At 40.4% G+C, this 26254-nt stretch overlaps 1 long non-coding RNA gene across 1 annotated transcript; it reads right to left on the bottom strand.

Annotated features, from left to right (window-relative positions):
• Nucleotides 1-14993: 14993 nt before the first annotated feature.
• LOC145547691 (uncharacterized) lies at nucleotides 14994-18103 on the bottom strand. Its single transcript, XR_014083991.1, has 2 exons — nucleotides 17788-18103; nucleotides 14994-17717 (listed from the first exon to the last, which is right to left on the bottom strand). It is a non-coding gene; the product is annotated as an uncharacterized LOC145547691 (long non-coding RNA).
• Between the last annotated feature and the right edge of the window lie 8151 nt (nucleotides 18104-26254).

Here is a 26254-nt window from a genome sequence, read left to right as displayed (position 1 = left end):
TAATAATAATAATAATAATAATAATAGAATTGTTATTATTATATTACTATTAATAATAATTATATTATTATTATTATTATTATTATTATTATTATTATTATTATTATTATTATTATTATTATTATTATTATTATTATTATTATTAAACAACTTTGTGCTTTGTGCTAAAACAAATAATATAATTTCCAATCTAAATTTTCAATTAAAAGGAAAAATGGAGCAATGCACAAAATCTCCCACATGTCTCATGTTCAGGTCTGGATGCTGGCGGACGCTCAGAAGGGATCCACACGACGGGCTGAAATGAAAAGCGGACGCCTTTTTCAAAAAGCTGTCTCTCTCAGATATGACTTTTGGCCGAGCAGGAAGACGCTGGATGGCGGGAGATGGATTGTTTGGGTATTAACACAGTGTGAGGCCTGAGCGGGAGACGGTGCCAGAGTGTGGCTGGCAGCTTCATCACAGACTTGGGAAGTGAACAATCTGCAGTGTGACTGTTCTGATTTATACAGAACAGCTGTCAAGGGGAGTAGAATCATAACACATAAGGAGAAGTGAATTTCAGCAAACAGCGGCATTTTTTTTTTTTTTAAGTGCCTGCCATCACTGTTGGAGAACACTCTTTTCTTTCTAGCTCTGCACTCTGGAGCCCATCTTCATGCTGTGGGGAGCAGGAAGGGTGAGAAAGAAGTGGAATCCCAGGCCGGCACCAGCATTTATTAGCGGTGTCCCAGTAATATAACCAGCTCTCTGTGGAGGCCCGTACAGCTTCCCTTTCCTTCCAAATCTCGGCCAGAAATGAGGCCATCATTAGCTGTTTTGAGGAGAAGCGTGCCACAGCCTGGAGAGAGAAAAGAGAAAACAGAGAAGGAGCCAGACTGGCACCATCAACAAGGACTTCTTTTCTAATACCTTCCTTCTTATTTTCAGCTTGGCTCACATTCTTCAAGAGAAATGGTCATCAATGTATTCCCATACACAGTATGAAGACATTCTTAGCCCAGCACTCATTTGGGACATTGACTTTACAATCTGACACTGAAACGAAGGCTGCTCATCTCTCCCCTACAGAAACCTGAGACATGCAGGGGCCAATGGGGCCGTATCTCAGACGTGCATCTACCATATATCTACATCAGACCATTTACAGAAAACGGTGGCGTCTCATCATCCAGCTGTAAGGTAAGCCTGTTCACGTGACATCATTGTACCCCTTCAGTATTTTCCTGGATGTATCAAGAAAATTGTTACGATACATTTTTACAATACATCCCTGGACCGGCTGCTTTGCAAACACCAGCTAAGTGTAGAGTAGCTTTGTAACCATACACAAGGATTAACTTCATAATAATAATAATAATAATAATAATAATAATAATAATAATAATAATATTATTATTATTATTATTATTATTATTATTATTATTATTATTATTATTATTATTATTATTATTATTAAGTCCTGAGTTTGGACTTGAAATATTGCAAAGACTCGATGTTCCGGAGATCTGATTTGGGAGCTGAGCGGCTGAATGCTCTGCTCCCCATGGTGACAAGACGAGCAGGGGGGACGGTGAGATGGACAGAAGAGGAGGATCTGAGGGAACGGGTGGGTGTGGCAATGTGAAGGAGGTCCGAGAGATATGAAGGTGTGAGGTTGTGAACTACTTTAAAAGTTAGAGGAAGTATTTTATAGTTGATGCGATATATGATTGGAAGCCAATGGAGCTGTTGTAAAATAGGTTTGATGTGATGAATTAAAGGGGTCTGTGTAATGACACGAGCAGCTGAATTTTGAACCAATTGTAATTTATGCAGAGTTTTCTGTGGCAGACCAAAAAGTAGAGAATTACAATAGTCTAAACGAGATGTGACCAAACTGTGGACCAGAACAGCAGTGGAGTGCGGAGTGAGAGAAGGACGGAGACGGCGAATATTTTGGAGATGAAAATAAGCTGACCGAGTGATATTATTGACATGGGAGGCAAAAGAGAGGGTGCTATCGAGGATGACACCCAGACTCTTAACCTGAGGGGAGGGAAAGATGGAGGAGTTATCAACTGAAATGGAGAAATTATCAAGTTTTCTTAGTATTGAATTAGTACCAATTAAGAGAAGTTCAGTTTTACAGGAATTTAATTTGAGGAAATTAAACATAAAATTCAAATTAACTACTTAAATGATTTACAAACATTACAGGAAGACATGAGAAAATACCTCACCACACAATCCCTTTCAACCACACCAGAACTTTAAATATACTGAAAGATAAGTGCAACAATAACAAACTATAAATATAAATTTAAACATTCTATCAGGTTGATATTAAATCATTCTCCAATATAACTTTTCTAAGAATTTTTCAAAAAATGTACATGATCTACCATCCATGTCATTTCAGAAGGCAACATATTCCAAAAGGAAACAGCTCTGTACACCTCTGTTTTTTTCAGAGCGTTGGTTCGAGGCAGAGGTCATGTGAAAGTGATAATAGAGGTTCATCTTGTATTAAAACAATATCTGTTGTAGGTGGGTAACAACTGTGAGAAGAACCAAACGGTTCAAATGTTTTGCACAGAGAAAAGAAGACATGGTAGTCTGTCACGGACTTTTGTCCAGGACAGGCGCTGATGCATAAAATTAACATTAATTTTAAAATGACATCCAAGTGCTAAGTGATAAACCATTCAGTTTATCCAGATGTCTGTTCGAAGCACTTGACCAAAAAGCAGAACAGCATTCAAGTTGACACAGTACCAAAAGTAGTATTACAAATGTTCTTATTTCCAGAGACATAAAATGTGCCTTATGTCAGATTATTGTGATAGTTCTGCTCATTTTAGTCACCATCTTATTAATTTGTTTAGACCATGAAAGAATTTCATCTATTAAAACACCCAATGACTTAACTTCTTCAACTTGGTATATTAATTGTTTTCGTACAGAAAAGAAAATCAAACCTTTGACCATACACTTTGTTTTTGAAGCAATCAGGTTTAACTTGTTGCACTCTGAAATAGCCTGTGACTCATGTTGTATCACGGTATTTACTTGTTCAACACTATCAGCAGACACATGTAAATAGTTTTGTCATCAACATATACAGTTATGGATGCCTTGTCTAGTACAAAAGATATGTCATTCACAAATATGCTATATAACAGAGGAGCCAGGAGCTACGTTGTGTGATTCTGCAAGGAGGGGTTATATGATTTGAACAAATTCCATTAAACTTAACTCACTGATTAGTGTATTAACATTGATATTACCTTTTTTTTTCTTTCAAAAGAATTTAAACCAGATTTGTTTTTATATGGTGCCTCATGTACTTCACAATTTACAATCACAGTTCCTCTTCTTTCTCCTTCCACTGAAGTTATGTTCAGCGCCGGTAAGACGTTTTGAAACCCCCCACTCTGCCAATACAACAAACACAGATTTCAAATCATTCTGGCTGCAGTTGAACTCCCCACAGCCACTCTTCCTTATTGTCCATTTTAATTAGGCAGAGTCGGGCCAACACTCGCTACGCTGCCATGGCAGAGTCACTTGAACTGTAAACCACACGGGCAGTTTACGAGTTTCCACTTTCCTGGATTTAATTATGAACTCTGAGTTGCCTGAGAAACATTTTGCAATGTTTTATGTTTTGAACTTCAATGTTGGACAACAGAGATCACTACAACCATCGAGGAAGAGCAGGTCAGGGAGGACAGTCTGCATCTGTTTAAATCTTATGTTTCACTTTGAAGCAGGCTCCTTTAGATACAGACCAGCTCAGTGTTTTCAACAGATTGGATTTAACCAGTTAAACCAGTTCATCTAAAGCTTACCCCAGTACTGCATCTATCCACAGCTCCTCAGTCGATGAAGTCTCATGTCTATGAATCATATTAATCTTTGCATCTTGAACTATTATTGGCACTTTCTCCCAACCATAGACAACCATGTTTTATTGTGTTTACTCTCTGTAACAGTTTAGATTTAGATTTGTGATTCTCTGCATCAGAATTTCAGGGACAACCTGCATCACCCTAGCAGTCCTTAACTACAGTCAATTTCAATAAATTAGAATATTTATGAAAAGTACTTCAGCAACTCAGCTCACAAGTTAAACACATGACCTCACCAGAATCATTGCTGATGTCTTTCAGTATTTGCAATGTGTCCATTACTCACATGGATGCTGGAGGGAAATGACTTGTATGAGAAGGTGGATGTGAATGTTAGAATCGAACTCAACATGTTTCGTATCAAAGGGTGTTTGGATTCTGGGTTTCAGATGTCTCAGACAGGGCAAGGTTCTGGTTTAAGGCAGAGACAGGAAGTTCAAACAAAATCATCAATTCTGTTTCCTCTTTGGCCTTAGAGGTGCACTGTGGCAGCAGGGGGGGTCAAAAGGTTAGGAGGCAGAGGCAAGCTGTGTTGGGTTTTGTAGCCCCTGGGGTGACGCAGGTCCCTAAAAAAGACCCAGCAGGTCAGCAGTGTCCTGTTACTGCTTTGTGAATGAAGATGAGTGAAGTGGGGTCAGAGGTCAGCAAAGCTTCCTTCTCAGGGTAGCCTAAACAAGGCTGAAGAAGATGAGATCTAGCAGATCTGTTTCAGGTTAATTTTGTCCTCCTGAAGGCCTTGTGGGCTTCCATATCAACCGAGGAGCCGCAGCAGCTGAGGTCAGACATCAGGGCATCACTGACTCCCTGTGTGGCGGGAAAAAACACTTCAGCTTCAGTTTTATGAGCAGTGTCTGGAATCCAGGCTTCCAGTCCTTCACTTCAAAGATTTCTCAGTTTTTGGAATTTCTAGTCTTACCCATTTCATTTTGATCCACTTCCCTGATTAAGGAAGTTGCAGGCTGACAGGAGTCCTTTGTTCTTAGCTACTCCTGAGGAGAAGATATGTGGTAACGTTCTGAAGACCTTTTCAGTTTCAGGTTCTCTAGATGTCTCCCTCACTAAGCTCAGCTCCACATTAAAGGACTCTTTGTAAAGGCACTAAAAGAGGGGATACAGGTCATCTGACTTTCACTAGCATTAGCCATAGAATTGTGTAAATTGAAATTACTAAAATAAATTTGCTGAATGGACCCAAGTCAATTTTTTCAATAAGAATTTTTATCCTCCTATCAAAAATTAATAGCAAGAAAAAGAGAACGATTAGCTACATCTACTAGACCAGATGTAGCTTCTGGAAAGCAAACAGAAGTTAACAGCACAATAATAAGGGCAAATAATGCAAATTAGATGTAAAAATTTTAATTCACAAGATCACCTCATTGCACCTCACAAGTGATTGAGTTTATTAACAGGAGACCATGGTCCTGAATAAAAACTGTACATCTGCAGTGGGGAGGCTATTTCATGTTGTGATATAAAGAGACAAGTTAACCCTTGTATGTGTGTTAGTGCTCTTGCAGGGAGTGGGTGTGTTCTGGAGAACCGTCCAGTTAAAGTCCATACATTCACCTGACTGCAGTGCTGTGGTAAAAGCTTCAGAGATCTGTGCAAAAAGTTAATACCTGCATAGCTTGATAAACTGGAGCAGTGCTGTGGACACTGTCAATGTTACCATGGTGATTCATCACCAGGGTCTATCATTAGGAAGAATAATGTGAATTATTTTTTGGGCTCTAGTTATGCTGATAAATTCAGCTAAGGGGTTAGTTGGTGCTGACACACACAGACACACACATGTGCACACACACATCCTTGTTGATATCTTGACTCCATGTACCTCACCCAAATGACCTGAAAACCTCTGGATACCACTAATACATTCAGCCCCGACACCAACTGTAACTGGCTGTATTTGCTTAATCCGTTTAATCTGGTTAATAGTTCTCGAGGGAGGGGCCCTGAGGGGCTTCAGGGGACCCTGACTGGGTGTGATGTCATCTGCTGCTTAACTGGGCTTTGCCTCTAAATGCTTTCCAGCATGTTTGGAGATCAAAAGGCGCACTCGCCAGAGCAGCTTTAATCACCTCCACTGCTGGGGGCAGGTGTGTGTGTGTGTGTAGGGGTGTGTGTGGATGAGGTATCAGCAGTGTGATGCGGATATGCAAAGGGTTGCTGGCATTTCCAAAGATAGCCAGGCTGACATTTCTATTGACTTTGATGTTGATAATCCCTCACAAGTTCCCCAAAGCTAACTGATATTTTCTGTGTGTGTTTGTGTTGCTTGTGAGGCTCAACCTGCCTGTAGAGTTGCTGGCAGGTTGTTTGGTTACAATCAGGTTTTATCACTGTTTACCTATAAAAAGGTTGCAGACTTGAATATAAAATTTCTTTTTTTAATCAAGGTGAAAATTGAGAAAAACATCAACAATGTTGCTTTTTTATGTTTATTTACCGTCTTTGATCCTGATGATGTTTCCATGGATAGTTCCAGTGTGATGTCACAATTTGAAGAGCACTTTACTGCTCAGTTCTTGTTTGCTGAGATGAGAGACGGCAGAGGAGGAATGTACACTAAAGTCTGAGAGGTAAACTAATAAAATCACTCACACTGGGCATTGTTACCTAATGTGGACCAGATTGATTCTTCAGCTGTTTTCTTCTGTTTAGCTTTTCGTCTGAAAAGGTTATACTGGATCCTAGCAGCAGTGGATGAGGAGGAAGGGGATTCATCCTCTGACCACAGGGTTGCCAGTGCAAATGCCTGCTCCATCCAACTCAACCATGACTATGTTTCCATCCATAGTGCAAATTAACCAGGATTTTTGTCAGTGTAATTTGCTGGCGCTACATCCTTCCCTCTGAACTGGAGGTTTGGGCTTTGACTAGGCACAGACACACCTGTGCAAGGAAAGGTTTGATACATCAAAACGTATTTGGCATATTGGTGCCGAATAAGTTTTATCACGGCTTTATCACTGTTTACCTAAGAAAAGATTGCACACTTGAATATGAAATTTTGGAAAAAAATCACTTTAGAAAGGTGTTGATATGAGGTGGACCTTTGGTAATCACTGGGATTACGGCCCGCACAACTGAAATCCAAAAATTCACTCTAAAATCACTTTGAGCTACTTATTTTAATAGTTCAAACACCAAACATACTGTTCTAATCATTATTACATAAAATGGAGACTGTTTTTGGCACTACAGCAGAAGCTGCAGTCTTTCTTATTTCTTCTGTTGGAATTCAGCCTATCAGAAGAAAGTAAAATGAATACCACTCCTGGATTGGCTGCTTTGCAAATCCCAACCAATGGCATGTAAAGCAGCATTTTACCTTGGAATTTCAGCTTTCTAATCTGCATTTTTTTAAATATATATTTTAGGTATTCTCTATTTTTTTATTTATTTTTTTCCTGTTGGATCAGCAAAGTATTTTAAAATTTGAATTAGACTTTAAAAAATAGGCTACTATTCCAAGAATAATCTGCAGCTATTCCACAGAAAAATCAATGAATGGGTGAATCTACAAATATTGTTTCCTTTGAGGAAAACAGTATTAATACAGAAATGCAGAAGATGAATCAGAGGATGACATGCTGGGGTGGTGTGTGTGATGTAGCATAACATGTATTGAGGCTCTTAATCCTGGACACACACTTTGGTTAAATTAATATCATATACTGAAAAATTATTGGATATTTGATCATTGAATGTGTGTTTATAATCTAGATGGATGTTCACACACAAGCGGAGTCAGAATAGATGCAAACGGTGATAATAGTACGGGATTGTAAGACATCTTTTCTTCTCTATTAGTTTTTTGTGCCGTAACACAGAGACATGCCACAGGAGCCGACCTTCATGCTTCCATGGTGAGTCTGATGTGTTTCTTCTCTTTCTCACTCTGCCCAGATAAATGTCACTCTACTTAAGAAAAGGGGCTGCAGGACTTTGTTTTAGACAGACCTCTCTGCCACTTGCTATTTTAAACATAACTGTTTCATCTCTCACCTCACCACATTTTGGCATTTCAGGATTTATATTTCACTTTTTTCTACTCTAAAAGTAGCTCTGGATATTGTCTCTTGTAAAAAAAAATTCCATAAAGTAAAAAAAAAAATCAATCAATATCAGAAGTAAATCAAGAAATAAACTGGAAATTGATTTTAAAAATCAGTCCAACTTATCCAATATCTAGTTGCAGAGGAAACAGGTTAAGCAGAAAAAACAAGAAATATCTCTTTATCCATGCAGTGTAGGAGCTGGAGCTCAGTGAAGTTCTCCAGTCGAATGGAATATGGTCATGTTCTTAAGCTCATTATCCATATTTAAATTCCATGGGTGATGGTTGAATATCAGACGTACCTGTAAATTAAGAACTAAATTTTTTCAGTTCAGTTTCTTGAACTCCTCCACTGCGGCAGACAGGAGCAGAACCTGCACTGTTTTCAGACTAAACCCACATCCATATATCCATGTCATGCTCCATTCTGAAGGGAAAAAATGAGTAACTCTTTTTCAGAAAGGGAACAATGGATGTTGAAGTTGCATTGTGGCCGCCTACACTTTCCCTCTACCAACAAAGAAAGCCCATTCTTTCATTGTAGGGCAGGTTAGCAACCCTGAAATGTATCTGTTTTCCCAAGCCAGGGAGGAAATCCCAGAGCTTAATTTGGATATCAGCACAGACCATAATATACTGAGGGTTATGTTTAAGTGGATTACCTGTTGTTATGAAGACTTATTGTGCTGTTAGAAGAATAATTATTCATCAGACTTGTGTTCTCCTCCCAAAGAGCACCAGACAAGATTTCAACACTGAGTTTAGGAAGAGGCGGAGACCGTCTTCAATTCTGAAATCCTGGTGCGTTCTCCACCACATTTCACCCCATTTAACTTCAACAGTTTTATTAATATCAAAACTGTTGAATTGTATTTATCTCCTCTTGAATCATATTAAATGAGGCAAAAAACAAGAGCTTCCTCTAGTCTGGGAGGCTTCCAGGGGCCCCATGGGCACCCAGTGGTTCTCAAAGACCATATGAGTTAGTAATAGAGCTGTTCTAAAAATAGATAAATTCATCCATCCATGCTTATCCTTGATGGCTCATGAGGGGACTGGTGCCTATAACCAGCAGAACAATCAGAGGTCTCTGTGTTTCAGTTTATGCAGATGATTTATGTCTTTAGTTTGAACACCAACTCTCTACACATAAAGTTATTCTCTCATCAAACACACACCCAGAGTGTTTCTTTGACTTATTTTTGCATGTTTAATACTTCAGCTTCCCATGGCAACAAGTTGGGAATGCCTTAAAGCTGCAGTATGTAACTTTTATTTTAAAAAAGAAAAACCTGTGAAAATTTCTTCCACCTCCACCCACTGCTACTATTGACCCTCCAGAAAAGCAATCCCAGTGAAAAACAATCAATCAGAGCCAGAAGGAGGGGCTTAGCACTGTCAATCAACTTTGGAATGTGGTTATAGTGGAGAAACATTTCACTGTTATGGGAAAACTGTAACAGTGCTGTAACTAGCAGCAACATTAATGACAGCGTCCACTGTGGTGAACTAGCTGTAGCATAGCAAAGAGAAGGGGAGGCTGAGATCAGCAACGTATATGAGCATGATTGGCAGCACTACACCCTCCTCCTGTCTCTGATTGGTTGCTTCTGACTGAGCGGTGTATTTCTGTAGCTAGCGCTGGAAGAAGAGGAGCTAAAAATGTTTCACTGATTGTCTGTCTCACACTAAACATTATTGTGATTACAACAGTTACAAAGCCAGCTTATACAACATGCCACCTGTTCACCCCAGTCGAACTTCCACCCCAAAATGTGCCCCTCCCCTGCCACTAGTCAGCTCCCACAGACTAGTGGCAGCAGCAATTAGAAAACACCTGGTGGAACTGCAATCTGCTGAGCTTATCAGAGAGACTACAGCACTCATAAGAACTGCTGTAAAAGGCATCAGTTAGTGGCATGTAGAAGCATTGTTGTGATGGAGAGGGTGAGCAGTTCTTAAAGAGGCAGAGGCCAATTTTATGGGGTCAGATACGGTAGTCATGCAAAGTCAAATATCTTCTATCAACTGAAAGTTATATAGTTACTTAATTGTGCTATCAAATGAAAACACATGATACTGCACTCCTATAAGGATATTTTGCATTTTCCAAAAGAGAAAATAAGTGAGGACATTTACAAAATGTTTATTTTTAATAAATATGGTACAGACGATGGATGGATAAATGGTTCAAACAAGCTCATTAACAGGCCACAAATGATCCCAAACACAACAGGAGGCAATACCAAAGAAAGAAAAGTGATAAGACGTTGCTATGACTCAGCCAAAGTCCAGACAGCAGCCTGTTTTCTATTCTGAGGTGTTTTGTAAAACGATCTGTGAAAAAATAAACACTTTAGGAATTTGACCCGGTAAGTTTGAAACTAGCCTTTTGAAACAATGAAAAGTCAAAGAGGTTTTGATTTTATCAATCTGAATGTACAAATGTAGACACTTGGTAGGCTTGAATATGAATAACTATGAATGAGTGCCAAAAGCAACTAGCAACAAAATGAGTAATTTAGATCAAAGACACCAAGTCGGGACACAACCTCATTATCAGGAAATATCTGCCAAATATTGTTTAGTATTATTGTGATGAATAACAAGTTTATTTAAAAGAAATTTGGAAATGAGTCCAAATTAATTAACTAGTTAAGATTACTTTACAGCAAAATATGTTGTGATCTACCTACAGCATCAGCAAAAAAGAATAAAACAATAACTAACCTATGAATGAGATATATTTATATCACAGTCCAGTATGAACATCTCTGGTTAAAGGCCACAGTTTGTACTTACCTCAAAAAAAAACATCGAGTCTTCTATTTTGATGAAATAATGCTTCATTAAAAAATTTGCTGAATTATTCTATTATTCTTAATTGACCAGTCACCGCATGATGAATTTAATTTAGCTTTGAGTTTTCCAAGATAGCATCTTATAAGAAGTTACACTCACAAGATGTTGACTTAAAACAGATACAAAAAGCTATAGCATTTTGATTTTTAGGAATCACTCTAAGCATTGTGGGTATTCTAAGCACAGCTAATATCAATAATAATTGTTTATGAGTGCCAGCAGTCTATTATGGCTGACCGTGCCACAAGCAGGAAAGCTATTGTTTGAAATGCTGGGGCTGCTTTTAGCATCAGTACACCTACCTACCATTTGCATGATTTTAAAGACTATTTTATGTATTTTAGATGGGAGAGAGAAAAGAAAATATACAGATAAAACTGACAAGCTCAGGTTACAGCTGAACGCAGTTTGAATAATCACTGAGGCTCAGCTCCAGCTTGCTCTAAGTCTGCTCTGTTTGGAACAGTTTTAAGCATTATCAATACAAAAAACATAATCAAATACACAATGAAAAACAATATTTAAATTATTTTATCCAAAATTATTTATTTTGTTGGGAACAGGAAAATGTGCAGAGCTCAGTGAGTTGCGTAGAGGAGAACGAAGGAGGCCGCAGCATGGCAGCACCACTGGCAGAAACAAGAGGAAAGTTACAGAGTGGTTTCAGAGTGGAGGTCTATCTGAAGCTGTGACTTGTTCTCTCTCTGTGAAAGGAAAGCAGGGGTGGTTCCGTTTAGCTAGCAGCTGTAAAGGCCAACCTGGCTCAGTCTAGCATCCTTGGCCTGTTCCATGCAGTCCAGTCGTGCAAAGCTGTGTTGTCTGCTTCCAACACAACAGTAGTGGCATCAGCGTCAGTTCAGAGACAGAATCAGAGAAAGCATCTCTGCTCAGAGAATGTATAAGTCAAAGACTCCTTCTGCAGGATTATAAATTGTCCAGGGTCATGACCTATTCATTTGACCAGGATACAGTCACCGGGTGCTCAAAGAGTAGACTGAATATTTATTTCAATTCTCCACCAGCAAAGAAAGTGGGGGTTAGGTAAGTCCAGGCACATAGGTCCTGTCTGACCTATGACTACGGACAGAAAAGGCAGGAAGTCCTTCCTCTGGCAGTTATATACTTCCTATGATGTCACAGAGTTTCCTTTGTTTTAAGGTTTTCCAGGTACTAATGGCCTTTATTGAACAGTTCATACACGGTCTTGAGACCAAATCAATACAGCGGTGTGGAGGACTACAGCGTCTGAACATGGTGCAGGTTCTCTACCAACAAAGAGAACATGGAGTTTCCTTTCCTGAAACTCCTCCTCTTCCTCCTTCTAGAACCAGAAGTGGCTTAATGCTGTACATTCTGAGATCATGAATATATTGCATTCATGATCTCAGAATGTTATACTGTTGTTATACTGGAGTTCACTCCTTCATGGCTGGGTCCCAGCAGACGGAACATAGTTGCCTTTAGTCCCTGAAGGCAACAGGACAGCCGGGAACCCTGCAGAGAATCGTCCAGCTCATGCTTGCTTTGTGAATCAGCAACAGGGAACAAAGCACAGAACGGTGTTTATTTCTGCCAGAGGTTAATGGATATGTAGTCAGCCCTGCAGGATGGTGAACAAACAAATATTTATGAGGTCACTTCCTGTCACAGAGGCCTGGAATCATTACCACTTTATAAAAACAGCCTTTCAGCCCATCCTGCCATTTTACTGGGTAAATGAGTGATATGACAGGTTATCAAGTTCTGATCATACCAAAGTTACTACATTTAACTAAATCTAACATAATAATGAAAGCTAAAATTGAGAAACGCTTCCGTTAACTGAAATAAACAAAAATGGACCCTAACTACATTGTCCATTTATAAACTAAAACATACTTAGAGGCTGAAATTATACATATAATATCCTTCATTTTCATGTTTCTGAATGTATTCATCAGCCTTTCAAACTGATGTGAAATTTTAAAAAATGGTCTACCACACAGGCAGTTTATGTCAGCTGTCGATAAATCACGGCGCTCCATACTCCTGGTGGCACTTATGTTAGCCCACAAAATGTCAACAGGAAAATTTGGGAGAAAACTCGAGTCAGTTGGTTGTTCAATAATAATGAAATTTGGAAGTTGTATTTTCTATTGAGTATTCATCACCCAATCAATGTGTAAATAATCACAGTGCAATACTTTGACATTTTTGAATTCTGCTCCTAAAAATTTACCAAAGTATGAGAAGAGTAAAACTACAAGTAATAATAACCACATCAAAATTATGTTAGTTTTAGTCCAGTTATTATTTAACCAATAATAACTAATAAAAATTAGCAAACACACTCTAAAAATGAACAAAACGTCACAACAAAATTAAACTAAAGTATAGTTAAAAACCTAAAACTATTATAACCCCGATGCAGACAGGCTTGCAGAGTTGAAAATATGTTATCTTCAGAGTAATATGTCAGCTGCAGAATTATAATTCAAGTGAACCATCAGCAGTACAAGACAGACTGATTATTTACAGAAATCTGATATTATCAGCTGCTTCCATTCACTACCTCTGTATTTCATGCACCGCTGCACGACTTGCTAATATTAATGATTCTATCAACTACATCTATCAGGATGTAGGAGTACTGTTTGTCAGAGTAACAATGGTTAGGACCAGAGCAGAAATCAGGTCTACCTGAATGTTGACAGACTTTTAGTTTTCATTTTATTTTCTACTGTTTCAAATGACATAAAGGTCAGGCCTGTCATAGAGAGCAGTTCAATCTGGTAGCTCTGCTTCTGACAGAGCTTACTGAACAAATCGCCAAAAAATGTTTTACTTCTGAAGCCACATTCAAATTGGAGTCTGTCCTGTCACATGGACGTGAGGTTGTAAATGCCTCTGTACGTATACATTACTCTCTATGTCACAAAGTTCATCCTTATAGCAGTAAGAGCTTGTCTGTGCATGTCTACTGCTGTCTGTCTGTCTGCCTGCCGTTGTTTGGGCTGAGTGAACAGGTGTTGGAATTAGTGGCAGAAAGAGACTTTAGCGATGCAGCCTGAAGAACAGGGGCCTAAACAAAGATGAGTGGATTGTGAGACAGGTTATCTCCTGCTGGAGGAAATCCTGTCATGTGATATGCTGACGCCCAACGTCCACTGCCCACCTCAGGCAGTGATGCCCCCCCATAAATAAGACCATGTAGCCAGGGCTGGATTTAGGAGGATGTGGTTCCCTGGGTTAGAGCCAGGTTTCATGCCCTGCCCACACGTTTCTTTCACTCATGCAAAATAAAGTAAATTGATAGTTCGGTAAACCCACACATCAGTGGGACAAACTGACGCATGGTCGATTTAAAGCGTCCTCTGGCAGGTGGCTCCATGTTGTTCCTGTGTCTTAAATAGGTTCCTCTGTGACGTCACATGGCTGTACTGTGAGAGCACAGATACAGATGGAGAGCTGAGGATCTGCTCTAAAAAGAAAAAGAAGGATAATGTCGCCCTTATGGGGGGGGGTTCCTTGTTTGTTGACATTATAGCCACAACTGCTAGCATCTAGCATCTCCACTTATAAAACAGTAAAAGAAATAACACTCACCATGGTGAACACCAAACCTGTATTCATCCTGGAGCCGTTTGGTACCGATGCTCTGAACCCACCTGCTGACCTGTATCTCAAACTGTTTGAGATACGGGTCACACCCAATGTAATCATTCATTTCTTCTCTTGTACTTTTGTATTGTATTGATCTACAATATGGAGTCTCTGCAAGGGTTGCCTTCACTGACACTTTACTTCCCTCCATCCGTCTGAAATCGTGCCATATCATCAACTGCTCATCAAAATCACACGACAGAACAGTTTTGTAGATTGTAAATTATTCTCTTATACTTCTGACTAAAAATGCTAATTACTGGTTGATTTTTGGGTCACTTGGGAAATACATTGAGTAGAAGGCATAACATTTAAAAACAACTTCTGAATACTATAAAATGATTTACAACAAGAACGTTCTGCTTGTTTGCATATTGTTCCAACAATTGTTTGTTTTTGGACAGTTTGTCACATATAAAATACTGAACACTTCCATGAATAGCATTGTTTTGTTTTTTTATCCAACCTTAGTGTGACCAGCAGGTGGAGATATCTCTAAAAAAAAGTAACAAGACACACCAGAACACAGATTTAACAGTGTACAATACTTTATTAAACAATTATCTAAAAGTTCTTTTTAAAACACTTCTTTTAAAATCCAAGGCATCGGGCTCACTACTTGGTCGCCGGAACCAAAGAAAAAGGGAACACACAAGAAGGGACAGACAAGATGAGGTTGTTCCAAAAAAAACAAGCAAACCATGCAAATGCAACAAAGTAAAAGAAAACAAAAGAACATGCAACACAAAAGAAACACAGCACTCAACAGAAACAAATGAATACTTCAACAAACGGTAAAAGAAAATACTTCAAATGATGGAACAAGTTGTCGTCTCTCCAAGTGCCTTTCTATGGGGGCCAGAGTAGTAATGCCCCGCCCACCAGCCTGCCCAATCCACAACAGGCTCAGCGGAGAGCGGCCAGAACAAACAGTGATAAAACAAAGCAGCAGAGCGTCCAAAGCACTGCAGCTCCCAACACTCAGTTGCCTGAAACAGAAAACCCATTAATGCTAAGTACAAAATAAAATAATCCAGAACTAAATGGCAGGTAGCTTACCCAGGGATGGAGACACAGCCTACACCAGGAGGGAGCAGATCAGCAGACGAGGGCTAGACAGAAGCCACACACCACCACAACCTCCAGCCGCGGCCGGCAACGCCAGCAGAGCCGCAAACATCAGACGAGCTCATCAAACACCGCCAACATGTAGCCGCCAATTGTGCAGACAGTGGAGGAAACAAGGGCACACACACACACCTCGCAGCGACTTACCCAGCTTTAAAGGCATCTGCCCCGCCCACCAATCAGTGGCGCACCTCTCGCCACACCCGACGCAAAGCGTGGGGGAGGGTGAAACACCATCCCACCACATTCTACCCCCTGGTGTTGCATCGTCGCCCCGACGATGAACCTGCACACTTCAACCCCAAGGACTATAGACGGCAGACTGTTAAAATGAACATAATTCAGCGCATACGCCAAATGCCAGGAACAGAGAAACCCCCATTGGTGGGATCCTTCAACCACCAGGATCTCACAATGTGGAAACACTGTCACAAAAATTGACACCTCTAGCCGACATATGGGAGGGAAAGACCATTGGCTGCCCCGAGCCGCAACCTTTGACATTACTGAAGGCAATCACGGCCCAGTAATGCAGAATATCCCTAAAAACAGCTCTCGTTGATTGTCGACACTATGGACCCAGTGTCTACCAGACAAATCACAGAGATACCGCCCATAATAACCTCAGACTCTACGAGATGCCAACAACTTTGACGCGGCCACCAGTTGCGAGCCTGCCATTTCCCCACCTGAGCTGTAACCCAACAGCTCAGTGAGTGCCAATTTTCCCTTGAACACCCACAGAAATTGACACCTCTAGCCAACATATGGGGGGAAAAGACCATTGGCTGCCCCGAGGCGCAACCATTGGCATTACTGAAGGCAATCACGGCCCAGTAATGCAAAATATCCCTAGAAACAGCTCTCGTTGATTGACACTATGGACCCAGTGTCTACCAAACAAATCACAGAGATACCGCCCATAATAACCTCAGACTCTGCGAGATGCCAACAATTTTGACGCAGCTGCTAGTTGCAAGCCTGCCATTTCCCCACCTGAGCTGTAACCCAACAGCTCAGTGAGTACTAGTTTTCCCTTGAACAACATTAGCTTCGTCATTCCTCCCTGTACTGGTGTGGTACCTTATTTCCTCTCTGGCCTCCCCCTCTAAGTGATCGAAGAGAAGGAAAGCCTCGTCTACCACTGACAATTGGCGGGCCCGAACACATAATTGGGCCTCATCCATCCACTCACTGATCCCAGCGCCAGTCCTACCACCGAACACGGGGCGCCGTCGGTCCCTGGGCACAGCCACCAACCGCTCAGCAACCACAGCACCAGCAGGCATGACACCACCGGCCACAGCCGGGGAAGCAGAGGCGCCCGGCAAACCCCCAGCCGCCGCCTCCTGCTGACCCACTCCATCCACCGGCCGCCGTGTCACCTCCATGCCTGCAGGGGAAGACTACCGAAAAGGAAAGAAGGAAGAAAGAAAAACAGGAAAAAAAATAAATCTTGAAACCACAGGTAAGTTTTCCCTTGGGTAGCTACTGCTGCTTTGTCTTACCACACCATACATGAATAAAACCACAAATTTAAAACCTGAAACACACATACAAAACCCCAAAAAAATCTGTGTTCAATGGTGAATCCTGCCAACAACGCCAAATGTGACCAGCAGGTGGAGATATCTCTAAAAAAAAGTAACAAGACACACCAGAACACAGATTTAACAGTGTACAATACTTTATTAAACAATTATCTAAAAGTTCTTTTTAAAACACTTCTTTTAAAATCCAAGGCATCGGGCTCACTACTTGGTCGCCGGAACCAAAGAAAAAGGGAACACACAAGGAGGGACAGACAAGATGAGGTTGTTCCAAAAAAAACAAGCAAACCATGCAAATGCAACAAAGTAAAAGAAAACAAAAGAACATGCAACACAAAAGAAACAGCACTCAACAGAAACAAATGAATACTTCAACAAACGGTAAAAGAAAATACTTCAAATGATGGAACAAGTTGTCGTCTCTCCAAGTGCCTTTCTATGGGGGCCAGAGTAGTAATGCCCCGCCCACCAGCCTGCCCAATCCACAACAGGCTCAGCGGAGAGCGGCCAGAACAAACAGTGATAAAACAAAGCAGCAGAGCGTCCAAAGCACTGCAGCTCCCAACACTCAGTTGCCTGAAACAGAAAACCCATTAATGCTAAGTACAAAATAAAATAATCCAGAACTAAATGGCAGGTAGCTTACCCAGGGATGGAGACACAGCCTACACCAGGAGGGAGCAGATCAGCAGACGAGGGCTAGACAGAAGCCACACACCACCACAACCTCCAGCCGCGGCCGGCAACGCCAGCAGAGCCGCAAACATCAGACGAGCTCATCAAACACCGCCAACATGTAGCCGCCAATTGTGCAGACAGTGGAGGAAACAAGGGCACACACACACACCTCGCAGCGACTTACCCAGCTTTAAAGGCATCTGCCCCGCCCACCAATCAGTGGCGCACCTCTCGCCACACCCGACGCAAAGCGTGGGGGAGGGTGAAACACCATCCCACCACATTCGGTAGAATGTACCTACAGTAGGCCGAAAGGATTACCCTCTCAGATTTAAGCGGTGTTCACAAAACACACCTCCATTTCATAGTGGAGCACACACTGCAGTTCCTTTGACTCAGGTTACATTTCTGCATTTAGAACTGCTGTTTTCTCATGATGACGAGTGGAACAATGGGGGCCGTGGGTGGAAATGAGATCAGACACCCGAACTGCTCACCGAGACATTTTCTACACCAAAAACAGATCATGTGACCACCTGCAACTTTCTCTGATCACAATGTGAAAATAGGTGTATCAGGCAGTTGAAGATCTGTGATTTCTCAAGCTAATGTTTTAAAGGCACACTGCCATGTAATAATACTGCTTTACGCTCCTTCACAGCCCATTTTCACCTTGATTTTTGACTGTTTTGGAGATAAAAACCAGCATCTAAAAATTTTGTATTATCCAGTTGCTGAACTACATGTCTAAAAAAGAAATCAGGCTTCAGGATCTACACAAATGATACATGCATTGATATGCCATGGTGTTGAATCGTCCATTATACAAGGACAACATTTTGAATACCATCATGGACTTCCATCCTGAAGTCCATGATGGTAGGTAGCCTAATAAAGTTAGAGCTGTAAAAAACAAATTCAATTCAATTTTACTTATTGATATAGTGTCAGTTCCCAACAGTTTGTCTTTGGCGCTTTGCATCAAGACAGGAAAGAAAAGTCGCTTCAGTTCAATACAGACAGATTCTGTTACATAGATTCCAAACTGATCTCAACTGATTGGTTCTACAGAGTGACTCAGTGTGTCTTTTCCAGCGCCACTATAAAAAAGTTGGAAAAAAGCAAAAAGCAAAAACCAAAAAGAAAACAAAAGGTTACACATGGTGTCATCCAAACAATGAGTAGGTTACTATGCAGATTTTAAATCAAACAAAAGAACTTATGAGGTTGATTCATACTTCCATTAAGGTTTTCTTCAAGCTTGGCATTAGAAAAGGTTAATTTTTCACAAAAAAACTTTTTTATGTTTGCTTAAGGTTGGTTTTGGCTTTTCCAAAAAAGAGTTAATGTGCAAAAGGGAAGACGGAGACATATTTTATGAACAAGTTCTGATGTAGTGAATGCTTCCAACCACTGGAGCATCAGAAAGTTGCTCCAACAAGATTTCTATTTCACTCTCATTTTTTTCTGTTCTTCTGACATCTTACCTCAGGTAAGTAGGCTTGTTTTGTGAGTAAAAGATTTTAGTTGTAATTACTTTGCCACCATGGTTCACTTCCTGTCTCACTCATGACATTCCCCTTAAATTGCAGCGAACAAAACACACCTCAGGTCTACCTCGGTCTGGAGACGCAGTCACAAGGAATCCATTGCAGAACACTAGTGATCCGATTTTCTGGCGGATCGGACACTAAAATGGATCCGGTGTGTTTTGGGTCTTAGAATTAAATTCTTGCAGTTGTGTTTAGGAAAGGTGAGTGACCTGCTTGGGTTAGGGTTAAAGTTGGGGTTAAGGTTGGGGTTGCAGCTGCTGCACCACATCAGCCACTGCCTGTCTCCAACAGCAGCTCAGCTCGGCAGCCCATTTTCTCACGCCTCTCCTTCCCCTGATCCGGCCTCTGGCTGTAATGCCGGGAGTTGTGGATACTATGAGGTGATCTTTCATCCTGCCGCTACACTGACACGTATCCCTATCACATAGCAGAGGGTGGATGTTTCAGCACACAGAGTGAACGGCTTCTGTGGCCCGGTGTGTGTGGAGAGGCAGGAATGTTACCCACCACCCTCATGACTCCATCATCCCACAGGCAGGATGTTGTGTTAAGAGCTCGTAGCTCTAGGCTGATCATGGCCGACTTCCCCTACTGTAACTGCACTTTAATTACACCATGTCTGTGTTAGCATGTATAATTACTTTCTGTCCTCTCCGAGTGTTTACATGCTGAGCTCTGCTGCTGACCTGAGTGAGTGCCGGAAGCTGGGAGGTTCTCCTGTCTGCAGAAGCAGATCAGCAGCGCCTGTGGTATCTGTGATCCTTCGTCTCTGGTGAAGGTCTGAGCAGGTCTGTCATGGCGATAGCCCTCAGGGCTCAGCTCTCCATGTCACAGCGCAACAATCCATCTTCAGGTCAAACTGGAGAGAGCCAAAGTACAACATCCCTGACCTGCAGAAAAAAAAAAAAATTCTGTAAAGAATTGAAATCACAAGTCCTGGGAATTCTGAATTCATTCAAAATGAGGAAAAATTAAATCGAATAATTGAATAAAAAAATGTAATCGAATCATGACCCGAACACCTGGAATAGGATCGCTGCACACTGAAAGACATGCATCTCTAAAAAAGGCAAACTTATTCAAGTCAAAATCAGTTGAAAGGATATCTTCAGTCATCATGGATGATGCTGTATGTATGTCAGAATGGCAGGAGCGTATACATCCACAGGTTGTTGTTAGAGCAGCATGGTAAAGGGAAGTTTCTGAATTATGCTACCAGGGGTTACAAAGATCTGATTTGTTTTAGCGCCACCAGCAGGTAAAACTGAGACAATACGAGAAGCAAATCCAGTTGAAAGGCTCCTTTCAGAGCTGGTATTACTTCATGAAAATAGTTATTAAGGACTCGTGGAGTAAGAAACACAGTACAGGAGTGGGTGGAAAAATAAGTGATGTACAGTTGGATGGTGGTTTCACTCTTTCAAGTGATATTATTCAATGTAGCCTCCTGTGGGAGAGGCTTGTCCTAGATTCTTCCCAGGATTTAGTTTCACTTGATGTTGTTAATGCCCTCTCCAAACTCACTGTGGACCTCAGGAACCGAAACGTGTAGAAAAGGCGCAGCCTGTGTCTGAATTAGAGTGTGTGCAGTGTCATGCACCCAAAATACTCTGGAAATGATATTTTAGCTTCACCTAAGCTTGAGGAACTACATTCACATTCATTTAAGAAAACAAGTGTCAGATTTTCATATCAAGCAGACATGACAGGATTTGATGTCAGCCTTGGTATCATTTTCTTCTGCTGTGAGTTTGGTGGCGACCTGCAGCACCAGTTTTTTGTTTTGATGAAAAGGAAGAAGGGTGGATTCATTTCACCTCTCCGTGAATCCACGTAAGTCCAGCATCTTAGCAAAATTCAATTCAGAATTAGAATAAGTTTTGTTGGCCAAACAGGTGCAGGAACAAGCCATTTGACTTTGGTTTTGGTTTCACACCTTCACAGCATACAGATATGAAATATACCGTAAATATATAAGCTTGAGAGGAAATTACATCAGTGCAAATACTTAAGTTTATTTAGTTTTACGGTAGAGTAGTTCACTACAGGCTGTAAGAAGTCCATTGTATTCATCAGAGACAGAAACTGTCTTGTCATGGTTCTGATCTCTGATTAAAGCAGGAAGTTTTCTTAAAATATGACATGAAACATGATCACACCAGAGAACTATAAGTGTCCTCCTGTGGGTACATGTCATTTGTTGGAGTAACATAACTAGCTTTTCTTCTGTACTATGATCAGATTATAGAAATTAGTATTGTCAACGTGAGTACAAACTGAAACATGACCGGTCAGAAACATCTCAGGACAGCCAAGATTTTTTAGTGCAGAAATGTCAGGCACAAAACATTTAAAATCGGAAAAGCAGTAAACAGGTGAAATAATCAGGACCCTTTGTGAACAATCCGTTAATGCTGCAGTGTTGCTGGTGCTTTATGTGTCTAAAATCTTTTCAGGTAATTTAGAGTAAACTCCAGCATTCTTTTCAGCAAACACACAGATTCCTCATTCATGTTCAGTATGCCTCATCAGGTCTCTGGATGGCCATGAAAAGGAGAAAACCCACAATCCACTTTGAGGAGGAATAGCATCCCATGATAAAATATGAATGAATCAGATAAAATACAGAATGTACCGTGAATGATACACTGAATTAGTCATGTTGTGAGCCCCCAAAGTTATACAAAATGCTTTTGAATCACATTCCTCACCTGCTGCACTCTCGTGGATAAATGATTGTTTTACAACACTGATAAATATACAGAGAATATGAAGAGCTTAAAGTCTCAGGAGCATAACAACAAACCTCAACTGAAGCCTACATGCACACTTAAAAAAGACTGAAGTAAGTCTGAGGAACACCTCAGAGTTTTCAGTTGTTTGCTTGTTCTACTTCTTTGCTCTCTCTGCGTTCTCACAAGGGAAAAACGAAGCACACAGAGTTCCAGGTAGACAGAAAATTAAAAAAAACCCAGGTAGAGAGGAAAGTTCACATTGCTTTCCACTGTGCAGCACAAGATGGCATATCTAGAACTGTTTTTACTGGGGTCAGAAACAAAACACATCTGGATTCTTGTGCTATGCTCTGCTGGTTCCCACATCCTGCTCTCCACATGCTGCCCCTTACTAGTTGATTATTAAAGCTACAGTACATAACTTTCAGAAAAAAAATGTTTTACATATTTGTTAGAACTGTCACCATGTTGTGGCTTTTCGTAAAAAATTACAAAAACAAAAATAACATCTTTAATGTCAAAGTGAACATTGAGTTCCATAAAATATTGATAATAAAATATAATATATGAAACACAAAATAAGTGACTGGATAAATATTTGCTCCCCTTTAAAGTGACTGACCAAGGTAGATGTCAGGGGATGGATACAAACAAATCCCTAAGGCTCTGATTCCCCTGATGTTCAGTAGAAACCATCATCGAGAAATGGAAAGGATATGGTCCAAATGTGAATCTGTCTAGATCACACCATGCTCACGACCTGAGTGACCCAACCAGAAGTAGACTAGTGAGAGAGGAAACCAGGTCACCATGACGACACTGAAGGAACTACAAGCTTCACTAGCTGAGATGGAGACTCTCTGCATCCAGCTGCTGCTTGGCATCATCACCAGGCAAAGCTTTATGGGAGCTTAGTAAACATCAAAGGGGGTGAATACTTTTTATATTCACTGAAAGTTTTAACAGACCCTATAAAATACAGTAAATATTTATAACTCAACTTTGCAAACTGAAACGGTTCAGTTATTTTTTTTAACATACCCAACATTAAAGCTAGACTTCATCACTTTTATATATTACATGATTTTAAATTATATTAAGATGACAATTGTTGCAAGTTTTGAAATCTCACTTAAAAATATCAGAAATATTTGAAAGGTCACAAGTTCAGAAGCAAATATTCTGTTTTGTTTTTAGCATAGCATGTTTATCACAGCAGGGTCCTCTCTACTCTAACAGCCCATTCTACTCACCCAAAGCCACACTGATCCCTCATCAACCCGTCACGCACACACACACACACACGCACACACCCCCACACGCACACACACACGCCCACAAGCACAAGCACACGCACGCACACACACACACACACACACACACACACACACTTTTTAGCTTAGAAACCAGCAGTAAACTTAACAGTCTGTGGTCAAATTGTAATAAATACTAATATTCCGTTGTGTCCAAATTTATGTGACCTTTACATAAGTCAGAGGTTTCAGAAACACATTTCAGCAAGAAGGCAATTCAAAGTGCTTTATATCATAAAACACTAAAATGAACAATTGAAACGTTACATTTTTGTAATAAATACACCAAAAATCCAGTGATTGTTGTTTCATAAGGCTCAGAGATCCCACAGTAGACCTTCTGACCCAACATGGCTACGTCAACATATTGAGCCACTTGAGTAAGTTTCATCTCAGTAATACTACAGAATATTAATTCCTAACATAACTGAAACATACTAGTGACATAGATATACAACACCTGTGATGAAGAGAGAAAATAGCAATGAAGCAAAAAGAAATGCTTCTATTGACAGCCATAATGATTTGTGCTTTTGTCTTCATGTTATTTATTTGACTTTGAATAAAAAAGTTCTAATAATAATAATATTGGATCTGCATGCATTAGCGTAACATCTAAAGCTTTCAGTCGACTGCATGAACAGAATCTGATGTGCTGAGCCCAGAAAGGAATGCAGCCACCAACGTGTCTCATGTTTCTTCTTATGAGGTTTTTGTTTTGAAATCTGTCATTTCAGTGAGCCTGTCTGCACATGTTTTTTTTGTTTTTGTTTTTTACCAGAACCAGGATAATTTTAGGTTTTCCTTAGCTTCCACTTTGTTAGTTTAAAGGAATCACACAGATAAATTGATATGATCTTAATTTACATAAACTGTTCAGGGCCAGCAGAGCAATCTGAGGTTTATGGTGCTCTTTAGGGGAAATGTTACTGTAAGGGTTAGTTTAAAGTGTTTTAACTGAAATTTAACTGCACTAGTGTGACCCAAAGTAAGACTCAGTTCTGAAAGCATGACACTCAGAAGTTGAGATTAGATGGGGAAAAAATCATTTGAAGATTCTAATAAAAACTCAACCTAACAGTGATCAAAATGAAATAGCATTAGTTGGCATAAAAACAGCTTGGGATGATTTGCAGAACATGATTCAACACAACACAGTCTCAGACTCCGTTACTGTCAGTCATTTTACCATAACAAAGAATCATTTATCAGTTTTGAACTTTTGCAGGCCAGGGCGAAGATTCTATGCTCACGGATAAATTAGAATGTGAACTGGGCATCCATTTTGGAAACATAAACTGATTGGAAATCACTTCTGATGTATCTAAATAAAAACAGGCTATAACTGTAGATCCGAGCATAAAGGCAGCCTGGACACTTTAGTTAGATCCTGCCGTGTATCTAACTAACAAGTTGTAGGTTTAAAATGAGAAGCTTGTGGCCAGTAGGACTTCTTAACAATTTCATTTAAAAAATAGATTATCCTAAGCTTGCCATGTTTTCCTTTGAGTACACCTTTTTAAATTGGATTAATTATTATTCCTGTTTATTGGTTTAGATTTTGCTGTTTGAACCTATTTTCTAATAGCTACTGTGGTGGCATGGTGTTCCACCCTCCCCCACTATGTGCAGCGTTGATTGGTGGGCGGGGCGAATGCCTTTATAGTTGGGCGGGCCGCTGCAGGGTGCGTGCGTCTTTGTTTCTCCCACTGTTGCTACGGACGGCGGCTACATGTCGGCTTGTGGGTTTGGTCGACTCGTCTGCGATCTGTTGCTCTGATGGCGTTGCAGGCTGCAGCTGGGGGTTGCTGTGGCGTGCGGCTTCCGTCTGGTCCTCACCTGCTGACCCGCTTCCTCCCGGGTTAGGCTGTGTTTCCACCCCTGGGCAACTGATTGTTTGGAGCTGCAGCGCTTTGGACGCTCTGCTGTCTTCTCTTGTCTTGCCATTTTTTGTTTGGGCCGCTCTCAACTAAACTCGTTGCGGATTGGGCAGGTTGTGTGGGCGGGGCGTTACTCCTGCGGCCCCATCGAAGGACATTTGGAAGCGGATGACAACGATTTGTTCCATTGTTTTCTTTTAGTTTTGTTTTGTGATTGAAGTTACTAATTTGTTTTCTTTTTGGTTTGATTTACTAATTTCTTTTGCATGTTTTGTTTTATTTCTTTTGGAATAATTGAACTTGTCTGTCCTTTTTCCTTTTGTGTTTCTTTTGTTCCAGGGACCGAGTAGTACCCCTGAAACCTCGTTTTTAAAAATAAATGTTTTAAACAATTGTTTAAATAAAATATTGTGCACTGCTAAATTTGTGTTCGGGTGCATCTTGTCACTTAAAAGAAAATAAAAAGATCTCCACCTGCTGGTCACACTACTAAGGGTTAGGTTTTGTGGTTAAAATAAAATCCACCAAGAAGAAACATGAACTGCCTGCTGATGCTGTCATGACACTTTCACTACACTACCTCACAGAAGTTTTAAAAAATGTCCCCATCACTTGTTCTTGGCATTGGTTTATTAAAATAGTAAGCTCCTACAGCCTGTTTTTAACACACCTGGTTAAAAGTCATCTCTGCTAATGAATAATTGACCGTTCTTATTGAAATGGCTCATTAAAACTAACACTGTTACTAAACGATTTTGCTGGATGTAGAAGTGTTTCATGTCTTTACCTGAGATTTTCCTCTGAAAAGAAACTGATTCAAACTCAGAATATCAGGCTATAAGGCAGCACTGCTAATGACTGCAGCTCTATGCAGTCTCAAGAAACTGTATATATATATACAGTTTCTTGACATCTTGCATATAAAAATGCAAGATCTTGCATACATCTTGCATA

The sequence above is a fragment of the Poecilia reticulata genome, chromosome 16 (assembly GCF_904066995.2).
Source record: "Poecilia reticulata chromosome 16, P_reticulata-male-v2, whole genome shotgun sequence".
Taxonomy (NCBI): Eukaryota; Metazoa; Chordata; class Actinopteri; order Cyprinodontiformes; family Poeciliidae; genus Poecilia; species Poecilia reticulata.
This window is presented reverse-complemented; position numbering and strand designations above follow the sequence as displayed.